The following is a 12703-nucleotide window of genomic DNA, read 5'->3' on the forward strand; positions in this document are numbered from 1 at the left end:
GGATTCTGTCACGCTAATTTCGCTGGCCGCTAACCTGCTGTAACTGTTGCAAGCCTGAACGCGACATTTAGCGTTAGCCTCAAAATAAACCGTGTACGCGGCGACGCGGGACACCCCCAATCGCTTTTACGCGGCACCGCAAAGGGTTAAAATAACTAGGTTACCATAATTAGCAATTACGCGTGTTTCGTTGCACCACGTTGTATCGCCGCTTTCTATGGCGTACGTTCATCTGGTTATGCCACGAGTTACGTTTCCTGTTGGCAACAATAATCGCTGACGTTTTCCGGCGTGTTGCTTTAATTATTATCGCTATTACGAACGCTGATAATAAAGCAGTTCCATCAGCGGCGGGCCAAGATGTTACATTCGATATTCATACGTGTTGCTTCAAGTATCTTAACATTTAACCAACCGCGCGCGCTACAGCGAGTTACACGTTTTCCACCACGAGTTATACGTTGTCCATCGTGCCATTTTTCCAAGTATCGAAGACTAATATTCACTACCTAAAAAGCAAAGAAATGTAGAAATTATTTAAGTGGTCAATTATATTTTGCGATAATGATTTTATTTAACGGTTTATACAAAACATCAAATTAAAAGTATAAAGAATATAAGTAAAATTGAAAACATTAAAGATGACTAAAGATAAATAAGACGTCTTGAACGTGAAATTAAAAATTCATAATGTATTTTAATATTTTTTTACAATGTATCGTTCGATTATAACTTTATTTAGTCGTAACTGTTAGTGTAACTTTTTCATTAATTTTTACACCACTAAATTAGTGTATTTTACTATATACTGTACTTTATAAAAGCAGAAAAAGTGGCGCAATTAATTGGGAATAATTCCAGATAAACAATAACTGATAATAAAAAAAACGCGTTGCAAAAGTCAAAATGGGAGATCTCCCTAGTCGGTTGGCTAAGTGTTAAGGTTACGAGGAAAACACATGCCAAGGAATTGATGCGCGTACTGTCAATTCGATGCGTTAAAAAATCAAATGAAATTACCACGTAATCCACAGATGCAAACGCTTAGGAATAATCTTGTTGCAAAGTTTCCAACGATTTATCATCGAGAAACTAAACTTTCATTTAGCATTCTGTAGGGACGAAAGTCGCGAAGACTCGCTAATTCTTCCAGAAAAGATGTTTTACTTAATTACATCTATCCAGCGTGCCAAGCATGAAGGGACAACGGGAATTCGCTCTTGGTGGAACGAAAATGAATACACGATCGAGGTAAACGCGAGGAAATGGTAATGAAACGCGACGTCTAAGCGAGCGAACGTGGCATATCGACGTGGAAGACGTGGATCCGGTGGTAAGCCTCCTCTCCATCGTCAAATACTCTCGGTTGAACTCGGTTGAACGACGAAATACTGCACAACGTCGTCATTTTTCTGGCTGTGCCCAACCACTCGACGCCAATCGCCGTCGTTTGCTCGCTCCAGATAATAAATCGTTATTAAATTTACATTTTCACATGACCACTTTATATCCGTTTCTTCGTATTGATTCGTTGCTACTGGAATATTAAATTGGCCGCGTCTCCATCGTCTCTTTCCTCTTTGTACCGTGCTATTCGATATAAAATATAAAAGACAATAGGCAGCGCGTTTGAAAGAATATCGCTATATTCCCTCAACGTTATTTACAACTGGGTAATTCAAGAGACGTAACACAAGTATAACAACGAGAGCGTAATATAAAATATATCCGATGTGTGTTAGTAGATTCCGGATCACAATCTGTTGATAAGATGAAACAAGTACGAATATTTTATACTACGATTTTTGCAATAAGAAAATGCTATAAATTGTCCTGGTGGTTCTACGATACCGATAAACTCGACATCGTATCACGAAGAATCATGGAACTCTATCTCGTCACGGTAAAAATGCATGTATCTCTGTTCAGAATTTTGCATCTTAATCGTCGAAATAATGATATAGGAACACTAAATTTACACTTAGAATTTGTATTAGAATAGTTATATATTTATTTGATGAACGATTTCAAAGATATTCATCGATACACACCCGCACCCGTCTCACCCTCTTCCATACCGGACTGTTAACTTACCGAACAGTTTACATTCCTTTGATTTCGAGACGCCGCGCACACACATACTTCCACACACTGATATTCACATACAGCTAATCCAATCTGGCACATAAAATTATACGTATCTGAATAATCTCAATTATAAAATCGAATTTATTACTTTCGTTGGAGATGCAAACCGACTGCGAAGAAAGCTATCGCGATCTCTCCTGTAATCACAGATACGGAATAGTTCAATATCTGTCTCATCGAACGAAGATCAATCGTGTAGTCGTTCAATTAACTGTTTGCAGGATTATTGCCAAGTAGGAAATATCGCTGGAGGGTATTTTCTGCTAAAGTCTAAAGCGCAGTGCACATTTGACGAGTACACATACATACACAGGCGCAAACACACGTATAGGTGTAGAGCGTTTCTATGCAGACAGAAATACACGTAGAAACGGAGTCGAAACAGGTAGAACGTCAGAGGCAGATACGTGGAAGAGATACGGAAAAGTTGAACGCGTAAACTTGAAATTGGTTGCTGGCTGCGGTTTGTGGATGCTCGATAGGAATTCCTGATATGTTCTTGCTTCCCGTCGAACTTCTAGACTTCTCGTGTGTTCCGTCTTTTGTTCGTGCGTTCCGCTCTTTCCTCCTGCTTGTCGTTCCCTCGTATAAGCAATTCCATTGTTCCCCCCGTGCCTTTCGCCTTTACATTCCGTTGTATACTTTCTTCCGTTACTTTCTTATCACTATCGAACTTTCCACTTTGAATTAATTCCCTAACCGAACGATAAATGTCGCTTTCCCATTTATTCCTCGGTAAATGAAGACGAACAACAAGAAGAATTCTATCGTCGTTTTTTCCCGAGATTATCTATTATTAGACATCATTGCGACAAAGATTAGAAAATGCGAGTAAAATCAAACTAAAATCGAGTTTTCCAGTGAATTTTCGAACAGCGTACAATGCGAACACCGCTTGCATAGACACATCAAGTAAATGAGAAACGGAAACAGAGACGAAATTACAAGCGAGAAGGTTAATACGCAAAAGCGAGATAACGGGGAAGGGGCAGAGTAAAGAGAGACGAAGTAAAAAGTTGGAAAGGAGGAAAAAACGCGGATAAAGAGGAAGTAAAGCAGATCCGGCGGAAATGTAAAGAATAGGGAAATGGAAAAGAGATGGGAGATTGAAAGTAACGAAAGCGGAGAAGAACGTGTGATCCTTATGAATTCGTTATAACGCGCTCGAATATCGTAATTTCACGAACCTTACTTTCATGTAAATTTACCTGCAATTATTAAAAGATGAATTATGCGCCGGCAAGTTTTTCTCATTTTACGCTAGATGGGCGTTGAAAAATTACTCGAGTGCGAGCGTTTTCTTTCAGATCTTCCACGGTAACGTAGATGGGAAGTAAAAGATTGATCACATTTTCGAAATGTATGTAATTTTTCTTTAAATACATCGTATAATCACTTTCGTTTAAAATGATTATCATATAACAGGCACGATATCAATTCTTTGCATTTTATGCTATTTGTTATTCGAGACTGGAATATCGAAAGGAAATTGTACACACTGTCAGACCTTAGGACCTACTGCCAATGTGAAATTCTTACAAATTGATACATGTCGATTTATACGTACGATTATGCATATTTCTACCGATGATTCCTTACACGAATACACAATATGATCAATTCTCTATTAAAATCTATCAACAGGTTAATCCTATTTATATTAAAACATTTGATAATTGCTTTCATCTGTATAACACGTAGTTCTTTTGCACGATGTACAAATTAATCTATTAACGTTTTCCAACGTACAGATAAACAGATAATAAAACACGTATAAAAGCTAATAAAATTCACGAGGATGGAGATGCAATTTTCTTTTCTCGTTTCCAATAAACGATTATCCGAGGTACACGCGCGACTATATCCACGTTTCTCTCTTCGCTGTTCTTCCACTTCCCAGGGTTTCTTCCATTTCGTTGTTTCATTTCCCTTTTTCTTGACGATTCCGCGGCTATTCCGTAAATAGTAGTAGCTGCAACGGTAGTTTTTCTAGTCGTCCTTTGTGCCCGCCCACTCGTTGCTCTTTATTCGGCCAATTCAGTGGTTGCTCGTGGACCGCGCGATAGCCGAAAGAAACACTTTGTTGGAAAACAGCGTTTCCGCATCGAACTTAGAAGCAGTTACGCGAATCTTTTCGTCCGATGAATTCAGGCCGAGAAGTCGACGGAAGTTGCTGTCCGGTGAAAGCAAGCCACGAAAGTCGGGAGCCGAGAAGTCAGTAGAACTATTCTCTTTTGTACGTGGCAGAGAGACCTAGAAATCGCCTGTGAGACGAGTATTCCTCTAAATTTCCTATAAATTCGACACATCTGAATTACATAAAAGATAGAAGATTATATAAAAGACCATGCTTGTTGATAAAGATTTATTAAACACTCTTGCTTTGAAGAGAAGTGAAATGGATATATTGAAACCTCCACCTGTTGCGATTCAGCGTTCCTTGAAAGTGTTTGTTCTGAATAGCGTACAAAGCATAAAATATATTGACTTGATACAGCGTATTGTATGGATACGGTGTACAAGAATATTCATATCATAAAAGAAGAAAAGAAAAAAACAGAATATTCTTTCTGTCTGCCAAGCGTTACCTTTCGCTTGAAACGTTAGCGATTCTTGCTGCCAGTTCTCAACCTTTTACAGCTCCGGTGTCAATTGATGTCGCGACAAAGGTGATCTCCGAAACAGGAGCGTAGACACTATCGAATAATACATTGGGCAAACAGTTAACAAAGCGGCCACGCTCGTCACAGTGTTCTCAAATCAGAAACGAGCGAAAGAAACGAAATCCTCGGTCAAGTAATCTTCATTTGAGTGCAAATGGGGACTTTTTCCGAATAGACGTTTTAAAAGTTCATCCCTGGAAGGCATTGTTTGACCAACACGGACGAAGACGAGAGTTGGCCGAGGCTTTGATTAACTGGCGCCACTAGGCAAAGCCCCTTGCGCGATTGTTTGCCACCATTTTCTCTTCTATTTCTCCTTCATTTTCTCTCTTTCTACCGAGTCTGTTCTACGTGTATACGTTCTTTTTCGCGCGGTGGTTGTCGTTTTTGTTCTTCGTACCTTTCTTCTCTTTTTTCAGTGCAACAGCCACCGAACTGCTTCTTCTGTTCCATTGCTATGCCGCGCCGTGTCTATTCTCTCTTTTCCCTTTCTCATCCATTTCCTCCTTTGTCTATTCGCTCGTCTGACGAGATACTTCAATTAAGTTTACTCTAGAAGCCAAGCCAAACTACTTTTCGTACGCATCCACTCTATTTGTAACCTCTGCTCGCCTTTGCCCCGTCAACTGAAATCTATTTAACGTCTCACCAGAGATGCCGATTAGTTCTCAGCACGCGAGTAATTTCGCCAGTTTAGTTTCTTTTTATCTTCTGCGATTTCATCCCATACTGTATTTTGTTAAATTTTCTGCGTCGATTAATGTAGATAAGAATATAGAAAAATCTTTATAGAAAAGAAAGAAAAGATATGGAAAAAAACTTTTTTCTTTCTATTCCAAATTTTTCTTATGCTCTTCTATATTAAGGAATAAAGAAGATTACGATGATATATATATAGAAATAAAAATTCTGCAGTTCCGAAATTCCCGAAGTGCAAAATTCTAAAATTCTAACTAAAATTTACATTGAAATTAATCTAGATGTCGTAATTTACATCGAGAGACCTTATTATATGTTTTAGGACGAAAATATCGAAGATCTGGATAGTTTTCGTACGTAGCTTCTTCTTTCTCTCGCGTAATTTCCTCATTGATCCCTTTTTTCGTTTTACCTTACTCACGTCGAACGAGAAACCGTTTCCTCCGTGTTATTCTACCACTTATATTTTCAATTTCGCGGAGCTGCTTCTGTATTCGATGTAACTAAACGAAAATAAAGGAGACTCGTTTCCTATGCGTCCACCGATCCGGTCGTTATGTTTCTCTTTTATCGTCTCCTTCTGTCCCTAATTTTCATCGTTTCATTCACCTAGATCCGAAGACTCGGGAATGGTTTTAATAAAATATTTCAACTTAGAAATAGTTGATATTTTGAAATAACTATTACGTTAGAATAATAAGAATTACGTTATACGAAGATTATACATGAAACAACTAAAATAGAAGAGCAAAAAGTTTTTCTCCGCATTATTTCGTTATTTAATCATCAACTGATTTCACGAACAAAATGATTTCTTTGTGATAACATTTTCAACCGCATGAGAAATGCTCGAAGATAATCGAAATCAAACTAACTTTGAGAGCAAATGGTGAAAAATACGATATTTATAATTCAAATGAATATTGTTATCGAATAAGAGAAAATTATTTAACTAAAAATGAAAACTATTTAATCGTAAATACCAAAAATGAAGATATTGCCTTTATATCGCTTCTAAATAAGAAAGTTTCTCGAGTAAAATCATCTCGGGTCTAATTTAAACGTTTCTCTAATTCCACGTATTCTTTAAATAATCGTGCACGTGTCATCGAAAAAGTTAAAACTCTACAAAAATATCCCATGATCAAGTCTCTTTGACACAGGGTGCCGCTGTATGAAATTGCTACAGCGCAGGAAAGAGGCTAATATCGCGTCGTTTTTGTTCCCCTATTTTCACCCGTGTTTTCGGCGCAAATGAAAACGCGTTTCAATTTGTACGTTCAGTCAGCTTCACATGCAGGCGTAGAATAATTGAAAGCAATTTTCATTTAACTCTTTGAACGTAGCTGCGTTCGGTATAGGCGACCATTTACTGATAATTGTCATTTAACAGCGTCGAATTAAACTTGCTAAGATAAATACCTGTCAGTAGAATTTATAACGCCGATATAACTTACATTTATATGTATGTCGTCGTGGTTCTTACGTATCGTTGTAATTGTATTAAACCAGCGTCTCTGGAATTCATCGTGCGATGCGAGTGAATTCACAGTTAAATGATCGCTACATTGTCGCCTTCAATTTTCGAATTTCACCATGAATTATAACTCGTAATTTAATAGTACATGTATAGAGAATGGAGAAATTTCGAAGTCGAAAATTTGTCGGTATAAAGTGTTGAAGTAACTACTTCAAGAAAAACTCTACATCTTTATTTATGTATATCCGTGATCTGGAGACTGCTATTACTCAGAAATATTCTAAATAAGGAGAGGTGCATATTATTGTACCCTTCAGTATACATTATGTTTTGGGTTGCAAGGTCTAAGAACAAAGGAAATAATAAACAGAGTTCTATTTGCGTTCCCTGTAGTCTCTAGCCCAAGCTATGAGCTTAACTTTTTTGGTAATGTCCTTTTGCTATGGATACATGAACGTGTCCCCTATCATTCCATTGTCTATTGTTTAGTAACACTAAGAGAGTAAGGATCACAATCAGCATAAACTTATACTTATACCTTTAATCCACTCGTTCTTCAGTCAGTCAACCTTAACATAAAAAAAGCTAGAGATGATTACTGTGCGATTAATTGGGAAACAAGTGGCAGTTTCGTTTTTCAAACACGAAAGAAAGTAATTGGAATGAAAGATATAATGTGAAAATAGCGGAGACACTTTATACACAAATCAAAGACACGAGAGAAAATTTCCACTTAAAATAAAATTTAAAGACAAATAATTTCTCATAGCTCTTATACATACTTTTACTTCTGTTTTAGAAAATTGGGCAATTGAGAAATTAGAAAATTTAGAAAATATCGTTGAAAGGAGGCAAAGAAAGGACACACGGAAAAGATTACCAATAATATTAAAGAAGTAATAAATTCTATAAAACTTCTAAAAAAGTCTCTCATTCTTAACTGATGATAAAACTTACGCAATATTTTCTCCATTCTAATTTATTTAAAGACATTATCCTCGATCGACCATTTTTACCGACTTCCGTTAAAATTTCCGTCTCTGCGTAATCGCGAAAGTCCATCGTGCAATTTCCGTAAAAAATAGCTTGGAAACGAACCCGCGTCCTTTATCGGGAATAAAAGAGTCGAGGATATATGCTTTTTGTCAGGAACATCTTTAACCCTTTGCACTCGAGAGGCGACTCTCAGTCACCACGGCGTTCCGTGGTGCAACTCCAGTGGCGAGCCAGAGGCGACAGTCCCTGTTTATGCTAAATTTCGGCAACTCCGATCGATGAAAGTGCAATATTGGTTCGTAAATTGGTTCCTTAGTCTAGTCTTGGTCTTAACTAGAAAAATGTTAAGATTCATGGTCCTTAAGCTTATTGAGTATATGAAATAAAGATGTTTAGATATTTGGCAGCTATCTTGCTTTATATAGCAGATTACGCGACGTAACAATAGCTAAGCCTAAGGTTGACACGTTCCTTGATCACTTTGAAATGCGAACCGAATCGACGTCTTCGTTGCAATCTAACCGTTTGTTTGCGACGATAAAAGATTGAATTTTATTGATTGTGATAACGAAAGATGGAGATCGAAGACGAGGAAGAAAGGAATTTATAGAAATTGAAATGACATTTCGATATAAGTAACATGAACCATATCAGTTGCTTTTTCTTTCGTGCATAATAATATTACGATATTCTATATTACGTAATCTCCCTTCAATATCAAATTCAACGTTATGTAAACTTATGCAACTTATTATACTATGAGAATAATATTCGTTCAAAAGCAAACAAGATTAGACATACCTGCGCTCGAAAGTCTTAGGATAGTTGTTATCAGACTGCGCAGCTGTACGCATTTGTATAAAATTTAAAGGATGTAGAAATGGCCAAGATGCATATACCAAGATATATATAAAATATCCGACAAATGACAGTATAAGAAAGAGATTGTATGTGTACTCGTTATAATTTTCAATAAGTAAAACGAATCTCTATTTAAGTTCTGTCTTCAGTAGCTTTTTTTAATTATTTAATTTGTACTGTACAATTTGTCTAGCTGGACATCCGGTAAATTTTTCTAGCTTAATTGCTAAATAATACGTGGATGGCTACCCGCAGCGGGATACCATGTCTTCAGTAACGTCGATAAAAATAAAAATTCGCATAATTTCAAAAATAACAGATAAGTTAAGTCACGATAATTCATTTAATTTGTTATACATGCTACTTTTTAGTACACTAACAATCCTATTTAAAAAATGCGTGCAATTTGAAGTTCACAGTTCAAGTACAATGTTTTATTAAGAATAGAAGATATTCGAAAATTTTCGAGCGGAAGTTACACGATAAATTCTCGATTAAATTTTGTACTTTACAATTTGTCCAGCTGGACATTCGGTAAATTTTTCTAGCTTAATTGCTAAATAACACGTGGATGGCTACCCGCAGCGGGATACCATGTCTTCAGTAACGTCGATAAAAATATAAATTCGCATAATTTCAAAAATAACAGATAAGTTAAGTCACGATAATTCATTTAATTTGTTATACATGCTATTTTTTAATACACTAACAATCCTATTTAAAAAATGCGTGCAATTTAAAGTTCACAGTTCAAATACAATGTTTTATTAAGAATAGAAGATATTCGAAAATTTTCGAGCGGAAGTTACACGATAAATTCTCGATTAAAAAACTATTTCTTAGAGCTGCTCTTTTATCGACACAAACATCGAAACGATCCCTCAGAAGGCAGAAATAAAGTTTGACCTTAGCAAACCGAAAGCTACGAAAGTAAATGGCGTGTATTTATTCAGGCTGTCGTGGTCACAACGTTCCATATAATATGTTCGCGAACCAGTTGATCGAAGTCGATTAGCAATCAACTAGGGTAGCTGTCTTCGATTTCGATCGAAGATCCTTGTGGACATTCCGTCCCTATTGAAGAAACCCAATACCGTAAAGTACCTGTATTTATCTGTTTGCCGGAAATACGTTGGTCGCCATGAAAAATCGTCTGAAAGAACTTTTTTTCTTCCCACTAGAGAATGTCCGAAACGACCACGGATTCTTATTCTCGTGATCGTGAATCTCACGAACGAGGTTCGTTGAGATCGAAATGGATTTGGGAAGAGGCGGTCTGCAATCCAATTTTATCGTCTTGTCATCGAGTAAATTCGTTTCAATTCTGCGCATAGCTTGAACCAGAGAGCTTGCGTTTGTTGAACTTGAACTTCTCTCTAACTCAAAGATTCGCTGATTAGCTATAAATCGTCTACATAACTTTTCGTAGCAACGTATTCGAAGAAGAGAATTTCCTAGCATTTTTCATTTTCACGCAAAGTCACTTTTACGTTAATATATGATTTTTTTAGAGAAAATTTGTGTTTTTTCGAGATTGCAAATTTTAAGAAAGATTTTTATTCGTTGGATAGCGTAATCGTAGAGAAAAATGATACAATAAATTATTGCATCACATATTTGAGAGAGCAGAAGATAAATTTTGCTTTTTAAAAGTTGAAACATGGTTAGGAAGTGTAAGTATGATTTTAGCGATACTATCTGCAATTTAGTAGGAAGAGAAACGACCTTGTCAAAGAATTATATATCGAAGCTGCGAGTGTCATAATGAAACTGATTTACGAGCTATACACAGTGCAAGAGAAACAAGTTTGATAAATTAATTTTTCTTCCTTCCTTCTCCAATAATTTATCTACGCTTTTATAAGACCAAACACATATTACCTATACATTATATCGCACGAAATTACCTTATGAACATACTGTTCCACGAAACTAATTGTAATGCATAATATCCTGTTTTAATCGAAAAAGAAATATTCGTTTGAAAGCTATTTAAATCGTGCGAGTGATACAGTTTGCGAACACAACGAAGGTAGTTTGAAATAAGACACAAACCATATTGGGACGCTGGTATATATTCTCTAAATAGAGCCGTAAATTCAAATGTACCCGCGTCGAAAAATAGAAAAAGAATCAAATAATATACAGCATTAATCTGTCACTAAACGCGAAGCTCGAGAGCTTGAAAGTGTAGAGATTCTTTCGCTGCGAAAGCAAAGTTTTTCATACTCTTCCGCCGCAGTTATACCATGTGCAATGTATATTCGAGTATTTCAAATAAAAGATATTGCCGGTAGTAAATCGGCACACGAGATCGAGCGAATAAAACGGATAGAATTGAAATGAGAAAGAATCGTTGAGAAGATTAGATCATCTATCATCCGAAGTTGATGACTACGGTTGGATCTGCAGCAATTGGAGAAAGAAGAAAACGCGGAGGAATTTGTTCTGATCGCTTTATAAGCTAAGATAATTCCGCCAACTTTTCTGTATTCTGAAAAGGCATAACAATATTAATTGTTCACGATACAAGTATCAATAGGATATTTTTTCTTGCGCATGAGTTGCGCTTGAATATGTGCATTGTAAATGGAACTGAAAGGTTGTCGAATACGAAATTGCATCGAAATGTCACTGGTTCGACGCATAAACGGAATTGTGAGAATTTTATTCGAAGCCTGTCCTGTTAGACGTAAGTGGGTTAAATTTGCTTCCATATACCGTTGTAACGTCGAACACTGTCGATATGAACTACTAACTGCTAACAGGAGGTACATATTTACTTCTTCAACTTCGAGAATTTACAACTTCACCGTTCGAGAAGAAGACACAGCTCTTCGCTTTAAATTACGTTCATTCGCAACCAGACTAATAAGCGTGAATCTATACGTAGAATTACGGTGATAAGTTTGTAACACATATGTATCGTTAGCAAACAACTACACGTTCGTATGATTTATCTTAATGGCTTCGTCCGTTTAATTTTAAGATACACATTTTGCCTGTAGTTGCTCCAACGATGAATTTTGTTTACACACCAGCCGAAATGTAAAACTATTCGCTGAAATTCGAAACATCGATTCGGATATTATTTTGCCTGATATCGAAACCTGGTCGCCTTTGATTCTCCATATGTCGATTCCAATCTAATTCACTTCGAAATTCACATATTTACCAAGGCAAACTCTCCCTTTGCGTGTTTATTTCAATATTATTATAACCAAGTTCCAGGTTCGATAAGTTTCTCCACTTTGATATTAAACTAGCCTTTGAACATTCACTAACAACCCCTTAATTTTAACACACATGATACATATTCTATACAATTGACAAAGAAACAGGAAAGAAAAACAAAAAAGATGCGCTTAAAAATTTGCTACTAATCGTTCGAGTTTAAAACTAGCATTCAGATCTTCTTTAACGAACCGTACGAAACTTAACGAAAAGAAGCTTTAAACGAACCGTAATATTTTGACGCCGCTATACGAGGGTAATTAAGGTAGAAGAGGTTCTGGGAACCGCAACAGATGCTCGAACGATCGCGATTTCGAAGTCTCGCGTCCTGCAAGGAAGGTTACAGCCCGAAACGCCACGCCGCGACGAGTTAAAAGGGTTCACGGGAACGAGATCAGTCTTTCCGTCGTTTGCATCCATCTTCGCGGACCTCGGCTGGAAACTTATTGTTCCACGACTGTTGCACGCGACGTCGATGGGGTAGGAGGATTTTTTCGTGGCTTGTTTCCAACAAGGGGGGTAACGCTTGCAGGCCGTGAGAAATTTCAGCAATTCCTCCTGTTCGCAGTTAGCAGTTCCCGGCACGTTTCTTACACGGAGCTGGATCTGAAACGAACCGATG

At 37.0% G+C, this 12703-nt stretch overlaps 1 protein-coding gene across 1 annotated transcript in view; it reads left to right on the plus strand.

Annotated features, from left to right (window-relative positions):
- The window catches only part of LOC117213970 (peroxidasin-like), a 343899-nt gene that overhangs the window by 208398 nt on the left and 122798 nt on the right, over positions 1–12703 (plus strand). The window lies entirely within an intron of this gene.

Source organism: Bombus bifarius, unplaced genomic scaffold (assembly GCF_011952205.1).
Source record: "Bombus bifarius isolate JDL3187 unplaced genomic scaffold, Bbif_JDL3187 scf7180000009145, whole genome shotgun sequence".
NCBI classification, from domain to species: Eukaryota; Metazoa; Arthropoda; class Insecta; order Hymenoptera; family Apidae; genus Bombus; species Bombus bifarius.